The sequence below is a fragment of the Carlito syrichta genome, unplaced genomic scaffold (assembly GCF_000164805.1).
Source record: "Carlito syrichta isolate Samal-C Ts95f unplaced genomic scaffold, Tarsius_syrichta-2.0.1 Scaffold301628, whole genome shotgun sequence".
In the NCBI taxonomy this organism is placed as follows: Eukaryota; Metazoa; Chordata; class Mammalia; order Primates; family Tarsiidae; genus Carlito; species Carlito syrichta.
In genome coordinates, this window is record NW_007245724.1 from 268,824 (window position 1) to 287,646 (window position 18,823).

Sequence of the window (18,823 nt, forward strand, 5' to 3'; positions counted from 1 at the left end):
TACCAGCAACTCTCTTCAAAACAGTCCCAAATTACAGTCCTTGAAGTGCTTCAAGAAAGTTTCCAGGTGCACAATTCTTCATGTAGCAGGAGTTTTTCTCTTTTGGGCTTTTATGACCTTCAAAGCTTTGTAATCACCTTTCTTGTCCAGGTGTCTTCATTACTTTTCTCTTATCCTGCAGTGTTTATTTCTAAAGAAAACTCAAAAGAAGCTTTTGGTGATGTTTCCCAGGCCCCCAAGGTTGCTTTCTGTATTTAGTTAATTATCATAAAAGTATCTAATTAGTATATTATGAATTCAGTGAAAACCCACTCTATAAATGTTTACTTAAAATTTTAACTATAGAATTAAGTAAAAACCTTAACGATTAATCTTTATCCTAAGTCTGTGAAGACAGTGTTATAAATTACCTACATAACTCCTAGATAAGTGTTAGGACTTATAATGAATTCATAATGAACTTACTATAAACTTGTGCTTCTAAAAAACCTTATGTCTAAACACTAAACTGCATAATTCTAAGTCAAATAGGGAGTGAATATGCTTATATCATTTTTTACTCAAGCAATATCTAGTAACTGATAACCAAGTGAAAGAAAGCATTCTTGATGTGCTTCAGAGTTTAACCCTTGCATATGTTAGAAAAGGCCAAGCAGCATAGTGGGAAAATGGAAAAATGAAGCATGACATTCTCAGGTTAGCTGTGATTCTTCGCATAAACATGCCATCTTCTTCTTCCACGACTGCACTGAATTTCTTCAGCCGTATCAACAGCAAAGACGGAAGACAGAAGGGCCTCAGCTGCCGGGGCTCGCTTTGCGGCCAGGGGTCCTCAGCGCACCTGGACTTTGTCAATCAGGTGGGCCTCCAAGGTTGGCTCCCAACAATATATAGTCATGCCTTGCTTAACAACAGGGATACTTCTAGGACATGCACTGTTAGGTAATTTTGTCATCATGTGAGCATCGCAGAGTGTATTTATACAAACCTGGCTGGTGTACCCTCCTGCACATCTGGGCTATATTGTGTAGCCTATTACATTTGGTCTGCAAACCTGACTGGCATGTTACTGCACCAAATACTATAGGCAACTGTAACACAATGCTAACTTTTTGTGTACCTGAATATAGAAAATGTACTGTAAAAACATGGCACAAAAGATTAAAACTGGTCAGCTGTCTAGGGCACTTGCCTGACTGGAGCCTGCAGGGCTGGACATCATTGCTTTGGCGAGTTCATGCGTGATGGTGCGTGGATGTGAAGGCCTGGGACACACCTGTGCACCACTGTAGATTCTCTCCACACTGTGCACTGAGGAGACATCCCATGTGTTTAAAAATGCTCTTTCTTGGTTGGGCACTGTGGCTCATGCCTTCATCTCAGCACTTTGGGAGGCAGAGGCAAGAGGACTGCCTGAGTCCAGGAGTTCAAGACCAGCCTGGGCAACTTGTCAAGACCTCATGTCGACAATAAATCAAACACACAGCCAGGCCTGGTGGCACACACCTGTAGTTCCTACTACTTGGAAGGCTGAGGGGGAAGGATCGCCTGAGCCCAGCTATTAGCATGCCACTGCACTCCAGCCTGGACGGCAGAGTGAGACTCCAACTCAAAAAAAATTATTTCTTCTATAATAAATTAACCTTAACTAGCTGTAGGTTTTTCACTTTTTTAACTCTGCACTATTTTTTACCTTTCTGACTCTTTTGTAGTAACACCTGGCTGAAAACACAAACGTATAGCTGCACAAAAATATTTTATTTCTTGATATCCTTATTCTTCTAGTTTTTTTTAAATTCCCATTTTTTTCAACTTTTTAAACTATTTTGTTAAAGGCTAAGACACAAACACACACACTAGCCTCGACTTATGCAGTGTCAGGATCATCAATACCACTGTTTTCTGTTCACACCTTGTCCCACTGGAGGACTCTGGGGACACTGTCACATGGAATATCATGTCCTGTGATGACAATACCTTCTTCTGAAACACTTCTGAAGGACTTGCCTGAGGTTGTTTCACTATTAACTTTTTTTTAAGCAGAAGGAGTACACTCTAAAATAACAGTCAAAAGTATAGCATAGTAAACATATAAACCAGTAGCACGATCATGTTTTATCATTATCAAAGATTGTGTCCCACATGCGTGTAACTGCATGTGCTAGACTCTTATGCAACTGGCAGTTCATTTGTTTACACCAGCATTGCCCCACACATGAGTAATGCATTGTGCTACAACATGATGATGGCTAGGACAGCACTAGGTGATGGAGATTTTTCAGGTATATTATCATCTTACGGGGCCACGTTGAATATGCAGCTCATCATTGGCCAAAACGTCATTATGCCATGGATGTCTGTATTTATTTATTGTAGTCACAGTCTCACTTTGTCACCCGGGCTGGAAGGCAATGGCACAATCCCAGCTCACCGCAGCCTGACCTCCTGGTCTCAGGTGATCCTTCCGCCTCAGCCTCCCAAGCAACTGGGACAATAGGTGTGCGCCGCCATGCCCAGCCAATTTTTTGACTCTTTGTAGAGACGGGGTCTTGCTATGTTGCCCAGGCTGGTCTTGGATCCCTGAGTTCAAGGAATCCTCCCACCTCAGCCTCCCAAAGTGCTGGGATGACAGGCATGAGCCACCGTGCCCAACTCGTGACTGTATTTAATATGCCAAGTGGTGACAAGTACTATTGTTTTAAAAAACAGGGTAAGCAAAATAAAGAATAAACAAGAAGGAAGGTGCTATTTTATATGGAAGCTTATGGGATAAGAAATGTTTAACCCTAAGTTATCCCCGCAGACACCCAGGGAATGTGTGTTTTCTGTGGAGGTGACAGCAAGAGAAAAGACCTGGAAGCAGGACTGTGCTAGGAATGTTTCAGTAACGTTTGTCGATGAAGACAGAATGGAGACAATGAGAAGAGCAGTTACGCCCAATGTCTACGAGACGACGGGGCCAGGGCTCGGAGGGAAGCCCCTGGTGTTGGTGAGTCGAGGCGTGGCACAGTCTGACCACATCATGAAACGTCTTGGGGGAAGCAACGTCAGCAAGACGGGTGACCAGAGCCCGGGCTTCATCCCCACAGGCCCTAAAGGCAGCCACAACAATGGCATTGGAGACCATCATCTTAAACGAACCGGCACAGGAACAGTAAACCAGACGCCGTGTGTTCTCACCTTCAAGTGGGAAGTAAACAAAGGCATAGAGAATGGTGTCGTGGACACTGGAGACCCCTGGGGAGGGGTGGAGGGATAAAAAAAAATCACCTATCAGACACAGTGTGCACAGGTGGAGGTGGTGGGCACACTTAAAACCCAGCCGTCTTGGCCGTCTTTCCATCCATGGAACCTAAAACCCTTTAACCCCCTAAAACTATTGGAATAAAGAAAAAGAAAAGTCAGCCAAAACAATGAAGGAGCAATCACACTTGAATGAAATTGACCAACAGCACGTGCTGGCGTGTATCGCGGGAGTGACAAGTGAGCCCAGAGACAGAAAAGCCACGGAGAGCCTGGGCGAAAACCCCTGGCCTCCACCAGCCCAGCCCCCAGCCACGGACAGCTGGGAACCAGGAGGAAATTCTAGCAGGAAAAAGGTAACAAGAAGGTCCCGGCAGCCTTCACGCCTTGGACACCGCAGTCCCCGCACCGAAGACCCCTGCCGTCCTCACAGGCACTAAGGGGACCGGCAGGGCTCCACACAGCCGTGCTTCTCTCAGAGAAGGGGCTGACACTGTGCCCCACTCCCTGCGACCCACATGGATCCTGCCCTTTGCCACCTGATCCCTTCGTCCTCAGGCTAAGCCTGCCCAGCCGCCCCCACCTGGGGGTCCGGCATCCCCAAGTCAAGCTGTGAGAAGCTGGTGTTTTGTTTTGTTTGAGTCAGGGTCTCACCCTGACACTGGGCTGGAGTGCAATGGCCAGATTACAGTTCACAGCAGCCCCAATTTTCCTGGGCTGATCTTCCCACCTCAGTCTCCCAAGTAGCTGAGACTACAGGTGTGCACCACCACAATGGATTCATTTTTCCTTCCTTCCTTCCTTCCTTCCTTCCTTCCTTCCTTCCTTCCTTCGTTCCTTCCTTCCTTTCAGAGAAATATGAGGTCTTGCTATTTTGCCCAGGCTGGTGTTGAACACCTAGCCTCAAGCACGTCTCCCATCTCAGCTCTGCCCCAGGACTAGAACCACTGTTACTACCCAGTTCCCTGGACTCAAGCTTCTAGGCATGCAATTATAGTCACTGAGGCGGCCACTATGGCCAAACCTGTATCCCACCCTGCCACAGAGTGAACCTGCACCCCAAGACCCAGGTACCATGATAGCTTTGTGAGACCCCGAGCCTCAGACCCCAGCCTCACAGCTGCTCTGAGCTCCTGTGCCTGGAACTCAGTGCCATGGTAGCTGCTTGTGGGTTGTGTCAGACTTGACACCAAGAGAGATCTCCTCAGCTCTGTCTCTCCGTTGTAAGGAAAAAAGAATGGAAGGACTCCAAAAACCCACGCCACTGAGGACGTTATCACTCCACACTGCCATCACAAACTTCTATAGCCTAGGCCACTGAGGCTCCCACAGGTATTGAATACAGAAGGTGTGTGGAGACAGCACTGCATCTGTCTGGAAACAGAGTCATCATACACACCCTTCCCAACTGGAAAGACCCACTCTGCGGGTGAAAGACCCAACTGCACATGAAGACACCAATTGAGGTGAAAGTCTTTCTCTACTAAAGCCACTCTGGATAGCTTGGAAGAGGCAATTGCTCCACCAGATGCACAGATATTAATTCAGGGACGTGAGAAACATGAAAAAGCAAGGAAATATGACAACACCAATAGAACATAATAACTCTCTAGTAACAGACCCCATGAAAAGGAAATCAATAAATGACAAGAAAAGAAATTCAAAAAAATGATTTCAAGGATTCAAGAAAATAGAGATAGTCAATGAAATCAAACAAAACAATCCACAGTATAAATGAAAAATTCAGCAAAGAAATAGATATCATTTTTTAAAAATCCTGCAGCTGAAGCAGTCAATGAATGAAATAAAACACACAATAGAAAACTTCTTCCATTTTTTTTTTTATTTTTGAGTTGGAATCTCACTCTGTCACCCAGACCGGAGTGCAGTGGCCACTTCCAGCCACCGCAGTCTCGACCCGCTGGGCTCTGGCGATCCTTCCACCTCAGCCTTCCAAGTAGCTGAAACTGCAGGCGCACACAACCACACCCGGCTAATTTTTGATTTATCGTAGAGAAAACTTCAACAGTAGAGTTGATCAAGCAAAGGAGAAAGTCTCTTAACTTAGGTTGTGTGATGTTACCTAGTTAAAAGAAAAGAATGAAAAAGAGAGTGAAGACTAAAACTTTCTCCTTGGTTCTCTTCTTCTGAGTTCTCTCCAGAATCACACTGAATGTTCCATTCACAGTTATACAGGCTTCTTCCTTGCCCACTTCACAACGGTTACAGCCTTTACCCATTACCCAGTTTCAAAGCTGCTTTCACATTTGAAGGTATTTGCTATAGCACCCCTCACCTCTCTGGTACCCATTTCTAGCTTAGTCCATCTGTTCTGCTGTAACAAAATACTACAGACTGGGTAATTTATAAACAACAGAAAAGTATTTCTCATGTTTCTGGAGACTGGGAAGTCCAAACTATAGCATTTTATATGCATCAAGAGACAACTGAAACAAATCTGGAATGAAAACTTAACCTGGGCAACCCCTTCGGGTCCTCTCCCACTGTGGGAGCTTTTCTGTCCTCTCAATAAATCCTGTTTAAAAAAAAGAAAAATAGAAAAAGAAAGAAAATAAAATTTAACCTGATAGGATTGACAGAAGACTAGATATATTGGAAGAAAAAAACAACCTCAGAGAATGTGTAGACATAGCAATAGTAACTCCCTAAAATAAAGCAAAGAAAGAAGACTTTAAAAATGAACAAGATCTCAATGACGCATGTGTCAAAATCAAGCAGTCTTGACTGAGAATTGGGGATACAGAAAAATATTTTTAAAATTAATGATCAAGCCGGGCTTGGTGGCTCAGCCTGTAATCCCGTGCCTTGGGAGGCTGAGGTGAGTGGATTGCCTGAGCCCGCAGGTTCGAGACCCGCCTGGGCTACTTGGTGAGACCTCATCTCTAAAATAAACCAAAAAATTAGCCAGGCATGGTAGCATGTGCCTGTAGCTCCAGCTACTTGGAAGGCTGAGGTGGAAGGATCGCCGGAGCCCAGCGTGTCAAGGCTGTGGTGGCCGGGAGTGGCCACTGCACTCCAGTCTGGGCGACAGAGTGAGACTCCAACTCACAAAATAATTAATTAATTAATTAATGATCAAAAGTTTTTTGTTAAAACTATAAACTCAGGTATTCAAGAAGCTCAGTAAACCCCATTTAGCATTAACACTAAGAAACCACACCATAAAACTCATAAACAAATTGTCAAAACCCAAAAATGAAAGAAAATCACAAAATTTAGTGACTAAATTTTAAAAGATACATTACAAAGGAAAAAAGATATGAACATAGCATGCCTCATCAGAATTTACACAAGCCAGAAGACAATGGAATTACATAGTTATAATACTGAGAGAAAATGTTGGCTTAGAATTCCATGTCTGGTAAAACCATGTGTCAAAAATTAAAATAAAATGACCTTTAAGACAAGAAAAGGAATTCTGAGAAAATTTCTTCCAGCAGATTTAAGCTATATTAAATATTAAAGAAAATAATTGAGCAGAAGGAAATGGTATAAGATTTTTTAAAGAAACTTGGATCTCAAGAAATGAAAAGTTCTAGAAATGGTAAATATGTGGTATATATAAAAGCTTATTTCTCTCCTTTTTTAAAATGTATAAAATGGAATGATTCAAGCAAAAGTTAAAATAATGGATTATGGGTACAAAGGAAAAAATATATTCTAATAATAGAATATATTATAGACTCAAAGAAACGTTACAAAACATCTACTCTTCAAAAGACACATTTAAGAAAATGAAAAGGCAAGCCAAGACATAAACTGAAAGAAAATATTTGCAATATCATATTTACTTATATCCAGAATATACGTGAAACACAACTCAACTGTAAAAAGACAAACAAGAAATTGACAAAATATTTTAGCATATATGCCACAAATACCACACACACACACACACACACACACACACACACACACATACATATGACCAATACGCACATGAATAAATACTCAAAATAATTGGTTAACCAGGATATACAAATTAAAACTCCACTGAGAAGCCAGCATACTTACCCTGGAGCTCTAAAATTGTAAAATTTACAGTAGCCAGGTCAGGTGAGAATGGGGAATACCCACAACTCTCATGTATTGTTAGCACTCTAAAATGGTAAAACCACCTTGCAAATGCTTTTTCATTTTCTCTAAAGCTAAACATACAGTTACCATATAATCCAGTAATCTTGCTCTTGGATATTCTCCAAAGAGAAATAAAAACTGTGTTCCAAAAAATAACATATAGAAGTGTTCACAGCAGCTTTATGCAAAATACCCAGAAACTGAAAACAACCAAATGTTTATCAACAGGTGAATCTGTTGGGATCCAGCCCGACCTGAGGGGAGTTGGACCTGCTCCAGGGAATCAGGACGGCGAGAAGAAACCACTCGGAGGCAGTTCTTCTGGGATCAGTCTGATCAGGACTGAGTCCAATTTTATTCAAACTTTTTCCAGCTTATATACCATTTTCTATAACCTCCAGCAGTATGACAAATACCTGCTGGGGGCTTATAGGTCTCATGATGCATAACGTACTTCACAAAAGATTTTTGCTTAAGGTAACAATTAACAATCAAAATTCCATGATGCATATCGTGCTTCACAAAGCTTACATCAAGATAAGGAGTGTATGATTTCAGTAATAGTTTTGCTAACTGTTTTCTATAATATTTAATGATTAATCTGTATATTATAAGTTATTCTTATTTTTACCTAATGTAAAATTTCCTATTAATTTTCCATGATTTAACAAAACACTCAAAATCTATACTATTTATTTTAATGTCCAGCAGTAAAAAAATATTTCTGTCAGGGACACTGGTGCCAGAGCCCTCTATGAAATGCTAAATAGTGAGAAGCAGAGAATGCTAACCACAGTGTTTGACAAACCCAATGTGTACTTTACCATTGAAGTCTGCCGGACACTGAAGTCGACGCCTCAAAGCAGAAATCCAGAGTGTAAAAGTATATCCAGAAATAAGTAAGAGTACTTTGGTTTTACTCTCCAACAGGCCCGTAACTGGATTTCATTACTACCATACATAGGCATATTAGAGGGCAAATTCCAAGCAGAAGGAGGTGAAGTAGCAAGCACAAGTTCACATAGTGTTATATATGGATAACTGAACTATGTATATATATTTCTAAACTTCCTTATAAAATTTCTGGTCTAAGTGAATAAATCAAATAGTGGTTGTCACACCTTTGGACAAGAAAAGACACAGTTGCCATGACAATGGCCGGGGGATAGAGGCAAACTAAGAGTTTTGGCACATAATGAAACTAGGAATGTTCTGCCTGGCTAGAGGCAGGAAAACAAAACTATTAAAGCAATTTCTGCTTACAGAAACAAAGGCTGTATGGTTACTACTGAGAAACAGAGACTTAAGAATGGTTCAGAGAGTCAGAGAAAAATGAAAACTTAAAGCACAGACTGTTTTTCTGCTGTAAGGCTTTACCCGAAATTTTAGCCTAACTGTTTAAAAGGTTTAGTTTCAAATAATATAAGCTTTTATGTCACATATACAAACTGGTCACTATTCATATACCAACACTATAGGTGTCACTGATGCTTTTGTGTCAAAAGCAGATCTCCAACATGGGTCTTCATAGGCCTCAACCGTATAGCCATAGATGTTGACTCCCAACATGAATCAATTGACCAATCATACAACAGATTGCTACTGGTTAATAAAAAGGAACAAACTATTGATAGAAGCAACAACATGGATAAACTTCAAAAATGGCATGCCAGTGACCAATTCTAGACACAAAAGACTAAAATCATAGTATGTGATTTCAATTACATGAAAGTTCTAGAAAAGACAAAACTGTAAAGACAAAAATGGACTAGTGTTTCTTGGTCGTCCAGGGACCAAAAAAACATCTGGAGTTGGGAGCAGAGACTACAGGCAGGCACAAGAGAAACTTTAGAGTGATCCAATTGTACATTTAAAATAAGTACATTTTATTTTACACAGATTTTACCTTAATGTTTATTTTATTTATCCTATTTTATTTTATTTTATAAATAAAGTCTCACTCTGGCACCCCGTCTGGAGTGCAATGGCACATTTACGACCACCACAGCCCCGACCTGCTGGGCTCAGGTGATCCTTCTGCCTCAGCCTTCCCAGGAGCTGGAACTACAGGCACGCACCATCACTCCTGGCTAATTTTTTTTCTTGATTTATTGTAAAGATGAGATCTCATCAGATTTGCCCAGATTGGTCTCGAACCCATGGGTTCAGCACATCCTCTCACCTCAGCTTCTCAAAGTGCTAGAATTATAGGCATGATCCACCACGTTGATTTTAGAAAGTAGATTGTGGCCTCTGTGAAGAGAACGGACTTACGGGTATTGGGAAGCAAGACAAGGAAGAGGACCACTGCAGTTTCCAGGGTTGCAATTATTCAGGGTCTATGATAGCGGTTTGGGCTAAGATGGTGATACTGAAGGTATTTGGAAGTAGCAAGATTCTGGATCTATTTCCAAAGTGGAGCTCCCATACGACCCCACAATCCTCCTACTGGGAATATACCCGGAGGAACTCAAACCACTCTATGAAAAAGATACCTGCACACGAATGTTTATTGCAACATTATTCACAATAGCAAAAACATGGAACCAACCGTGCTGCCCATTGAAAGAGGACTAGATAAAAGAAATGTGGTATATATACACAATGGACTGTTACACAGCCATAAAGAAGGACAAAATTATGAACTTCACAGCAACTTGGATGGACTTGGAGGCTATAATACTGAATGATCTATCACAGAAACAAAGAACCGAGTATCACATATTCTTACTCATAAGCGGATTTTGAACAACTAGTAATACTATAAGAAGGGGACTGGAGGTAGTGGGAAACTGCCAGGGGCTGGGGAGGCACACCTCATCCACAAGGGCACCTGCATAATGAACATTTGTATACCTAACCCTGAATTGTACCCCACACCTTCAAAATTTAAAATTTAAAAACAAAAAAGTGGAGTTAGTGGCATTTGTCCGTGGATTTCTTGCTTCAAATAAGAAAGAAATTTTGAACTGAACTACAGGAAGTCTTGCCAATTACAGAAATAAGAAAAACTTGGGGAGAATCAGGTGTGGGGGCTGAAAAGAATTCAGTCTGGGACAAGTGAATTATGAGATGTTCATTAGATAACTTAGTGGCAACACCAAGCAGTGTAATGTTCAGGCACGCATTAGGAGGCTAAGATACACATTTGAGAATCCTTAGTTCATTCATTGCTTTTAAAATCACAGCGAAATTGACTGAGGCGATCAAGAGAGTGAATATATAGAAAGAAAAAGTCCAAGGATGGAGCCTTGAGGAATTCCATTTTTAAAATTTGAAAAGAGAAGGAACTAGCCAAGAAGAATTTGAAGAAGGAGAAAGTGATATCCCAGAGACAAGTGAGAGAAATGTTTCTAGGAGGGAATGCTCAACATCACCCAATTCTTCTGCTATAGGAGCTAGACAATATCTGACTAGCTTATAACAAGGTAAATGCAAATTTCCTGAGATAAAATTTCTCACTCATCAAAATGGCAAAATCTCAAAAGATACTTTATTGGGGAAACTATGGAACTGTCATCTTTGATGGCGGAAATGCAAGTTCCCCATGGAACCCTCCATGTGTACTTGATAAAAGCCAAGTTGTACGTGTATATGCGTTTGTCCTTTGACCCAGACAATACCACTCCTAGGAATGTATTCCAGGGATATACTGCCAAAAAATACAAAAGTATTTGAGAAGGAAATAATTAAGTAGTAGAACATCGATCTATTTTTTTCTGTTGTGTGGGGATGTCCTGGGAAAGAAAGAAAGTGACCCAATCAAATCTTGTAAACCAGAGGATGATAAACTTCCCGGCAAATGAACTAATGATATTTGCTAGCAGGATATTTGCTAAGTAATGCTGTTTGTTAGTCCTTATCTATGCTTCTAGCAAGATGTATTTGTTGGTTTATGATTATTTATGACGAATCCTGGATATGGATTTGTGAGGCGTGAATCCTTGGAAAATATCACGTGATTATTAGACTATAAAATGGAAGTGTTTGCTGATTAAAGCACAGTCCCTTGGGTGCTGAGTCTTGTCACTAAAAACATGGATCATGTTGTCCTTGTCCTTTTTATAGCGGTTAAGTCCACTCTTCGCTTAGTTTTAATTGGCCATGCTAAATGAGAACTCTTGGAATTGCCTGAATCCTCCTCCATAGTAAACGTGAAGCAATACAAAATTCCGGAAGGGCAACAGTGGATCGCTGTTCTAATTAAGAAAATGACTGCAGTGGGAGTTTTAACTCCCAGTAACTTTTTTTCACCATCCTTCTGGCCACTCCATGAGGCAGATAGTTCTGGGAAGTAAAAAGTAGACTGTCAGAGATCAGTGCGATGGTCTGATACACATCAAGTATTTTAAAACGTGCATTGGATTGCTTTAACTATACCTAAGATGATGAAAACGACACAGGAAGTGTAACGGACCAGTGGGGTCTGTTATGCCATCGTGCACTTGATTAATAGTGCCTTATTTTCAATTCCAAGTTCAGAGTCTTGCCGGGCACAATCTGCATTCCATGGAAGAGAAATCAGTGTAAATGTCCTACACTACCACAGTAATATGTAAATTTCCTGGTATATTACCATAATGTAATGAGTCACTCTAGTGGACTTAATAACCATTAAGAGCAAGTTAGTGCACTACATTGATGATATCATGTTAATTGCCTCATTAAGAAGAAGGTCAAGAGCAGTTAAGGATCAAAATCACTTTTATGACAAATGTAGGGTGCTGATAAATCCAGCTAAAAGTCAAGTTCAGCCCAACTCCGGAAATCCCCAGAGTAACCAGAAATATTTCTCACACTGTGAGAAGTAAGTTACTGTCTCTCACAGACTCCTCTAACAAGCAGGAAGCTCCGGGCTACAGGGCTATCGAGTTTGGGCAAAATCTTGTTACTCCTAAAATAATACTGTTAACTCCTAATACAAAGTCATCAAAGGTAAATACTATTAAGTAGAGTCCTGAGTAGGAACCAGCATTAAAAAATGTAGAGATGATGGCAGCACAGGAAGCCCCACTAAGACTTCATGATCTGGCTACTCAGATTATTCTGGAATATCTACCTCCAAAACACACACAGATGGGAGACCGGTGAGAGAAATCAGATAGGACTCCTCAGCAAAGGCCTCTTGGATTTTGAACTTGAAAACTGACTGAACCATCTGTTCCCTGCAGCCCTCTTGAAAGACAATTGCTAGATTGTTCCTGGAAGTTGGTCAAAACTGCCTCCACCACAGAGGGGCATCAAAGAATTCTGAGGTTGAATACCAGCCATGTCTTGGATGACATCAGGTACATTGAACAGGAAAGAGACAACATAGCAAAGCTCACTGACAAAGAGAAAATGCCATTTGGAAGAATGCAATAGAGCGGGAATTTCAGAGGGTGCAGTACATACAGAAACAACGTGCACACAGAGCAAGCAATAGTGCCCTCAAAGAACCTCTTTTCCCATATTCGTCTTTGCAAGCCCCATAGCAATCTGAATACAAGACAGAAACGTGCCACAACCGAACCCCCGTCACCATGTGAGGTCAACTACAAACCTTATTTTAAAACCTCATCTGTTACTGTTAGCCAAAGAGGCTGTCCGAAACAGAAACACAAGCAAATAAGCTATCATAGACTATGCTAGTCTATAGACTGAAGAACTAATTTATAGACTCCATTGGCCAAAGATAGAACACTTTGAGCATCAATAAGAAAACTGCAATGGTTTGATACACATCAAGTATTTTAAAATTCATGAGTTCTTAATGAAACTCTTTGGTCAACTTTGGAGGATGCTAGAAATCCAATTATTTTGAAAACAGCTAAATAAAAGGGAATAGCCAAGCAGTTATCCTGTTGAATACCAAACATTGTGATATCAAAATAGTGGAACTGGGAAAGCATTTATGTATAAAAGTATTTCAGCTAAAAATATTGGAGGTAATGAAAATTTTGGAACATTTCACAAGCCTTAATGAATTCAAGGATCTAGGTAATGTTCATTGGTGGCTTCTAACATAACAAAATACAAGACAATCAGACATTACACATCTTCTGAAAGAAGAATACACCACCACCTATGAGATATTCTTATCCCAGATTGAACATGAATGTGATCAAGTTTCTAGCTCTTATTCATAAAAAATACAGGAGACAGATTACATACAAAAGCATGGAAATATAATTACCAAAATACAGACACAGAAAATGCTATCATTTTCTAAAATATGTGATCAATAACCATAATAGTATTATTGAGTATTTTCTCTTGTGCTGGATTTTATGGTTGGTAAATGTAAGAACTGTGAACCGTCAAAGACATTGTATATAAATGAGGAAAAGCTGCCTTTGGATAAAGATGACTCAATCTGCAGATCAAACACTACCAGAAGTCCACCATACTTCCTTTAAATGTTTAAGCTTGTTTGAATTGACTTTATTTTTATTTGTCACCCAGAGATTTCTAACTGATAGATTAGGGACAGAGCTACATATTGTGAAAAGGGACCACTTCTGGTGAATACATTTTAAATTTTAATATCTCTATTATCTGTTGTATTCTCAATTTGTAAGTCAAATCAAATTGAAGATTGCTTTCCTCCTTAGTTTTTAAGATGCATCAGAGTCACATTTGGGTATGAGATACCTCTCGAAGTCTTCTTTAATCATCCAGATTTTAACTAGTTACACAAGAGAATACTGTGAACAACCAAAGTGTGTAAAGCTTGTTTTCTATAAACAGTCTAAATTGATGGAGTTTGAATTTTTATGATTATATCCAAAATAGCAAAACTCTTAACACAATATATGTACTTAACACATGTGATGCATTCTGGGGCCAGAATGTATCACACTTATAATCCCAGCATTTTGGAAGGCCGAGGTAGGAGGATAGCTTGAGGCCATAAATTCTAGACCAGCCTGGCCAACATAATGATGCCCTGTCTCTACAAAAAAGAAAGAAAGAAAGAAAGAAAGAAAGAAAGAAAGAAAGAAAGAAAGAAAGAAAGAAAGAAAGAAAGAAAGAAAGAAAGAAAGAAAGCACATACCTGTAATTCCGGCTACTTGGAAGGCTGAGGCAGAAGGATCTCTGGAACCCAGCAGGTAGAGGCTGTGGTGGCCAGGAGCAGCCACTGCACTCCAGTCTGGGCAACAGAGTGAGACTCCAACTCAAAAAAAAGAAAAAGAAAAAACAAAGTTAGTTAGAGCATTTAGTTTAGATGAAACCTGAGATTTCTTTGCAATATTCCACCACTTTAGTTACATTCCCAAATGATAAATTCTAAGAGTTGCATTCATATTAACCATTAGGCTACCACCAAAATACACCTGTTACAATAATAATTTTCATGTGTTACACTGCTGCAATAAATGATATTTTAGAGGGGCTTGGGAAAAATATGTCTCCCTTAGCAAGTAACTTAGTAATAAGGAGTGGCTTGCTTAATCATCTTCTTTATTGTGTACTGCCACCTAAAAATGAAGGGCTTATAAACATCTTTTTTAATGCCATTTTTATTTACAGAATCAGTGAGGAAAAGATCTTGCTTTATTTTGTATTATTTTATTAACTAAGATTTTCTCACCATTCCCTTTCTCTTCTTCTTCTGGAATGCCCATAATATGAATATTTGATCACCTAATGGTGTTCTATACATTCTATATGCTTTTTGCATTCACTTTTTTGTGGTCTGCCTGTGTTATTTCAAAAGACTTGTCTTCAAGTTCAAATTTATTTTTCTTCTGCTTGGTCTAGTCTGTTATTGAAGTGCGCTACTGTATTTTTTATTTCATTCGTTGAATTTTTCAGTTCTAGGATTTATTTGGTTCTTTTTTATGATATCTATCTCTTTGTTGAATTTCTAATTCAAATCATGAATTGTTTTCCTGATTTCATTGAATTGTCTATCTGTATTCTGTTGTATCTCACTGAATTTCCTTAAGATTATTTTGAATTATTTCCCTGGCATTTCATATATTTCCTTATGATTGGAGCCTGTTACTAGAAAATTATTCTATTTCTTTGGAGGTAACATGTTTTCTTTCTTTTTCATGATTGATGTGTCCCTCCCTACAATGACTTCTATGCCTCTGGTAGAAAAGTCACCTCATTCCAATTTTATGGGGTAGGTTTCGTAGAAAAAGATTGATTTGAATGAAAGTGTCTTGGATTTTGGTTCAGTGGGTGTGTTGACCTTGATTCTTTATAGGATAGTGTAGACTCCATATAGTTTCTTCATCTGAAGTCCACACAAGTGGTTTTTGTGAGATTCTCAGTGGCCTAGGCTGAGTGAGTTTGTGGTGATAGTGCTGTGGCTTTGCTGGGGAATGGACTCACTGGGCTATTACTTGGGTCAGGAGTGTATATGTGCACACAGTGGGCCAGCCACCTTGGGGTCTTGGTCACTGGGGTTGGGACTACAGGACTGTTACTCTGTTCAGGAACACTGACTCGTAGCTGCTCCATCAGCCTGGGAACAAGTCTGCCAAGGTTGGCCCACAGGTTTGTTTCTCCGGTCTGGGATGCAGGTGCAAGGCTGCTGGACCATCTCAGGAATGTGCTCACCAGGAGAAACCTTTGTGGTTGTGTCTCAGGCTTGGTGTACAGGCACACATTTGCCTGGCCATCCGGAGGCATACTCACAGGGGGTGGCCCATAGAGCTGTTCTCAGCGGGGCATGGACTTTTGGATGCTTGCCTGGCCCAGAAGTATCCCTGCCTGCTTCTAAGGCCCTTATTGGGGACACAAGGCCACTGGGCAGGCCAGGGGCATGTTTGGTATGGAGGTGAAAGTTCAGGGCTATTTCTCAGGTCCTGTGTATGGGCACATAGCCAACGCCACTGGCCCAGAGGCATATCAGCTGCTCAGATGCTCAGAGGCCTCTGCTACTTGGGGAAAGGTATGCAGCCATTTGGCCAGCTCAAGGTTAGGTTCACCCTGGAAGAAACCGGCAAACTGTTCCTCTGGCTGTAAGTGCAGGTGGGGTTTGGTTTCCCTGCTGTGTAACAGCAGAGTCCTAGCCAATCCTCAGCCCAAGCTCTATGCAGCTGGGGTTGTGGCATTCAACCACTCATGTGAGACTGGCACCACGAAGACGGAGCTCCATGCTGAAAAAAGCACAGGGGTTACTGACCGCAGGCAAGGTACACTTCAGAGGCCACTCGGGTCTTGAGCTAGATGATGCCACGCAATACAGCTTGGCCCACAGGGGGTGATGGGGTTGGGTAGCGCATAGCTTGCACTCCTAACCCAAGGCAATCAGCTGCATGAACTCCTGGCTGCTCTCCAAACTGGGCTAGGGCTTGCACAGCCTGTGAAAGTCTCCTGTTGTAAGGACTGTAGGTGTTTGCGGTGGCAATGGGAGCTGGTGGGGATATGCTGGCATTTTCCCCATGACAGGAAGTCCCTTCTGATCCTGGGCGGATCTGATCTGGGTGGAGAGAGGAAGCTGCGATGCGAGGTGCCTCGGTGCTGCCCTCCAGGGCTCTCCCTTCCACACCCCAGGCACCTCGTAGCTGTTTATTTGTGCCTTTGCCCTTTCCTCTGGTGGGGATAAATGCCTGCCAGGTGTCTCCGCTCAGCCATCTTGCTAATGTCACTCTCAATTGCTTCATTCTGTATTGAGTCATAAAGACTGAGAGAGGCAATAGCACAGTAGACAAGTGCCTTCTTTCGAGAATCAAACCCTCTGGGTTCAAATCTGCTGCTTTGTAACTATATAATCTTGGACAAGACATTCAACCCTGTAGGTCTTAGTTTCTTAAATTTTAAAAATAACATTCCAAGAATATCTGACTCTTTTTGAGGCTGCTGTCAACATTAAAGATAAAGCTATTAATATGGCTTATGAAAAAATAATAAGTATTCAAGAAGTATTAGGCATTTTAATGAGGGGACTTGCACAAGGTCAGGCAGCTAGAAGGAAAGCCCAGACTATTGTGAGAATCTAGGACACTTGCAGATACCAAAGTGTACTGCTTGTGATATTCATGGTTTTTTTAAATCCTTTTTTTCAAAACTCATTCAAAAACATACATTTGTATTTAGCATATTTTTATTTCTCAGAATGCCAGACTTCAGTTATAGCTTGGTTTTCTCTTTCAGCAAGGCCATCTCTTCAAAAGATGAACTCTGGGTACTGCAGTGCTTTAGGACATTATTACAAACATGGGTTTTCAGTGTACTCCTGAGTCAGAAACACAACAGATATTCCAGGTGATAGGCTGTCAAACATTAGTTCTTACTAAATCTTGCATTCTCTGTGAAATTTTCAAGAGTGTAAAGAAAGAAATTAACAGAAAAACACCCAAAGCTCTCTCAAGAGCCAGTGAAGTAACTATAGATTATTTTATTGTAACTCAAACAAATGGTAGCGTGAAATGTCATTTGATAATATTTTCTGTTTCTTCTTTAAATTACATATTCTATTTCTAAATAATGGGCATAAAATTCACCCATGGATCCCATTATATGGAAAGTGAGTTCTCAATTATTAGCTATTTATCATGAAATCATAAGATGGAATTTATACAAATACCCCTACTTTTCATAGATTCATGACTTCTAGTTTCCTACATTTCTCATACACATGTCATCCTAGCTCTAGGGGTAACTCTTTTTACTATTCCTTACATGAGAAATAACCGTTGGTCACAATAAATAGTCACAATAGTCAATGTTAAAAGTTTTGCTCTTTCAGAGCAAAATTTAGATCAGAAATGATTAGGAATCGGTAGGGACCAGGAAAAATAATTTAACAAAAAATATACTACAAATAAGGGGGTGCCAAAAATGTATACACATTTTAAGCACTGTTATTGATGTTATTATTTTTCAAAGTTGAATTTAATTATGGCATCTGTGTGTAGTATGACGTTTGCTCAACCACGCTTCAGCCATTTTCTTTGTCCTGCCTGTTGTATGATGATGCTAGCATTCGTTTGATTAATACCAACTTTTGAGCAAGCATCATACTTAAAATGGGTATATATTTTTTGACGCCCCATGTATACATATCTTTAATTAGAAGATCCATTTTGCACATATTTCTCTTGGACCGAAGTACCTTAGGCTGAGTTCCCCCACTAAAAGCAGAGCCTTAAAAAAGGACTGTGTGACTGGGCATAGTTGCTCATGCCTGCAATTCCAGCACTTTGGGAGGACAGGGCGGGAAGACTACTTGAGCCCAGGAGTTCAAGACCATCCTGGACAACATAACAAAACCTTGGCTCTTCAAAAAAAAATTAGCTAGGCATGGTGGCATGTGCCTGTAGTCCCAGCTATTTAGGAGGCTGAGGTGGAAGGATCACTTGCGTCCAGGAGGCTGAGGCTGCTTTGAGCTGTGATTGTGCCACTGCACTTCAGCCTGGACAACAGTGAGACTCTGACTCAAAAAGGGAGGGGAGGGGACTGTGTGCATTTTATTTTATTTTATTTTATTTATTATTATTTTTTTTTGAGTTGGAGTCTCACTCTGTCGCCCAGACTGGAGTGC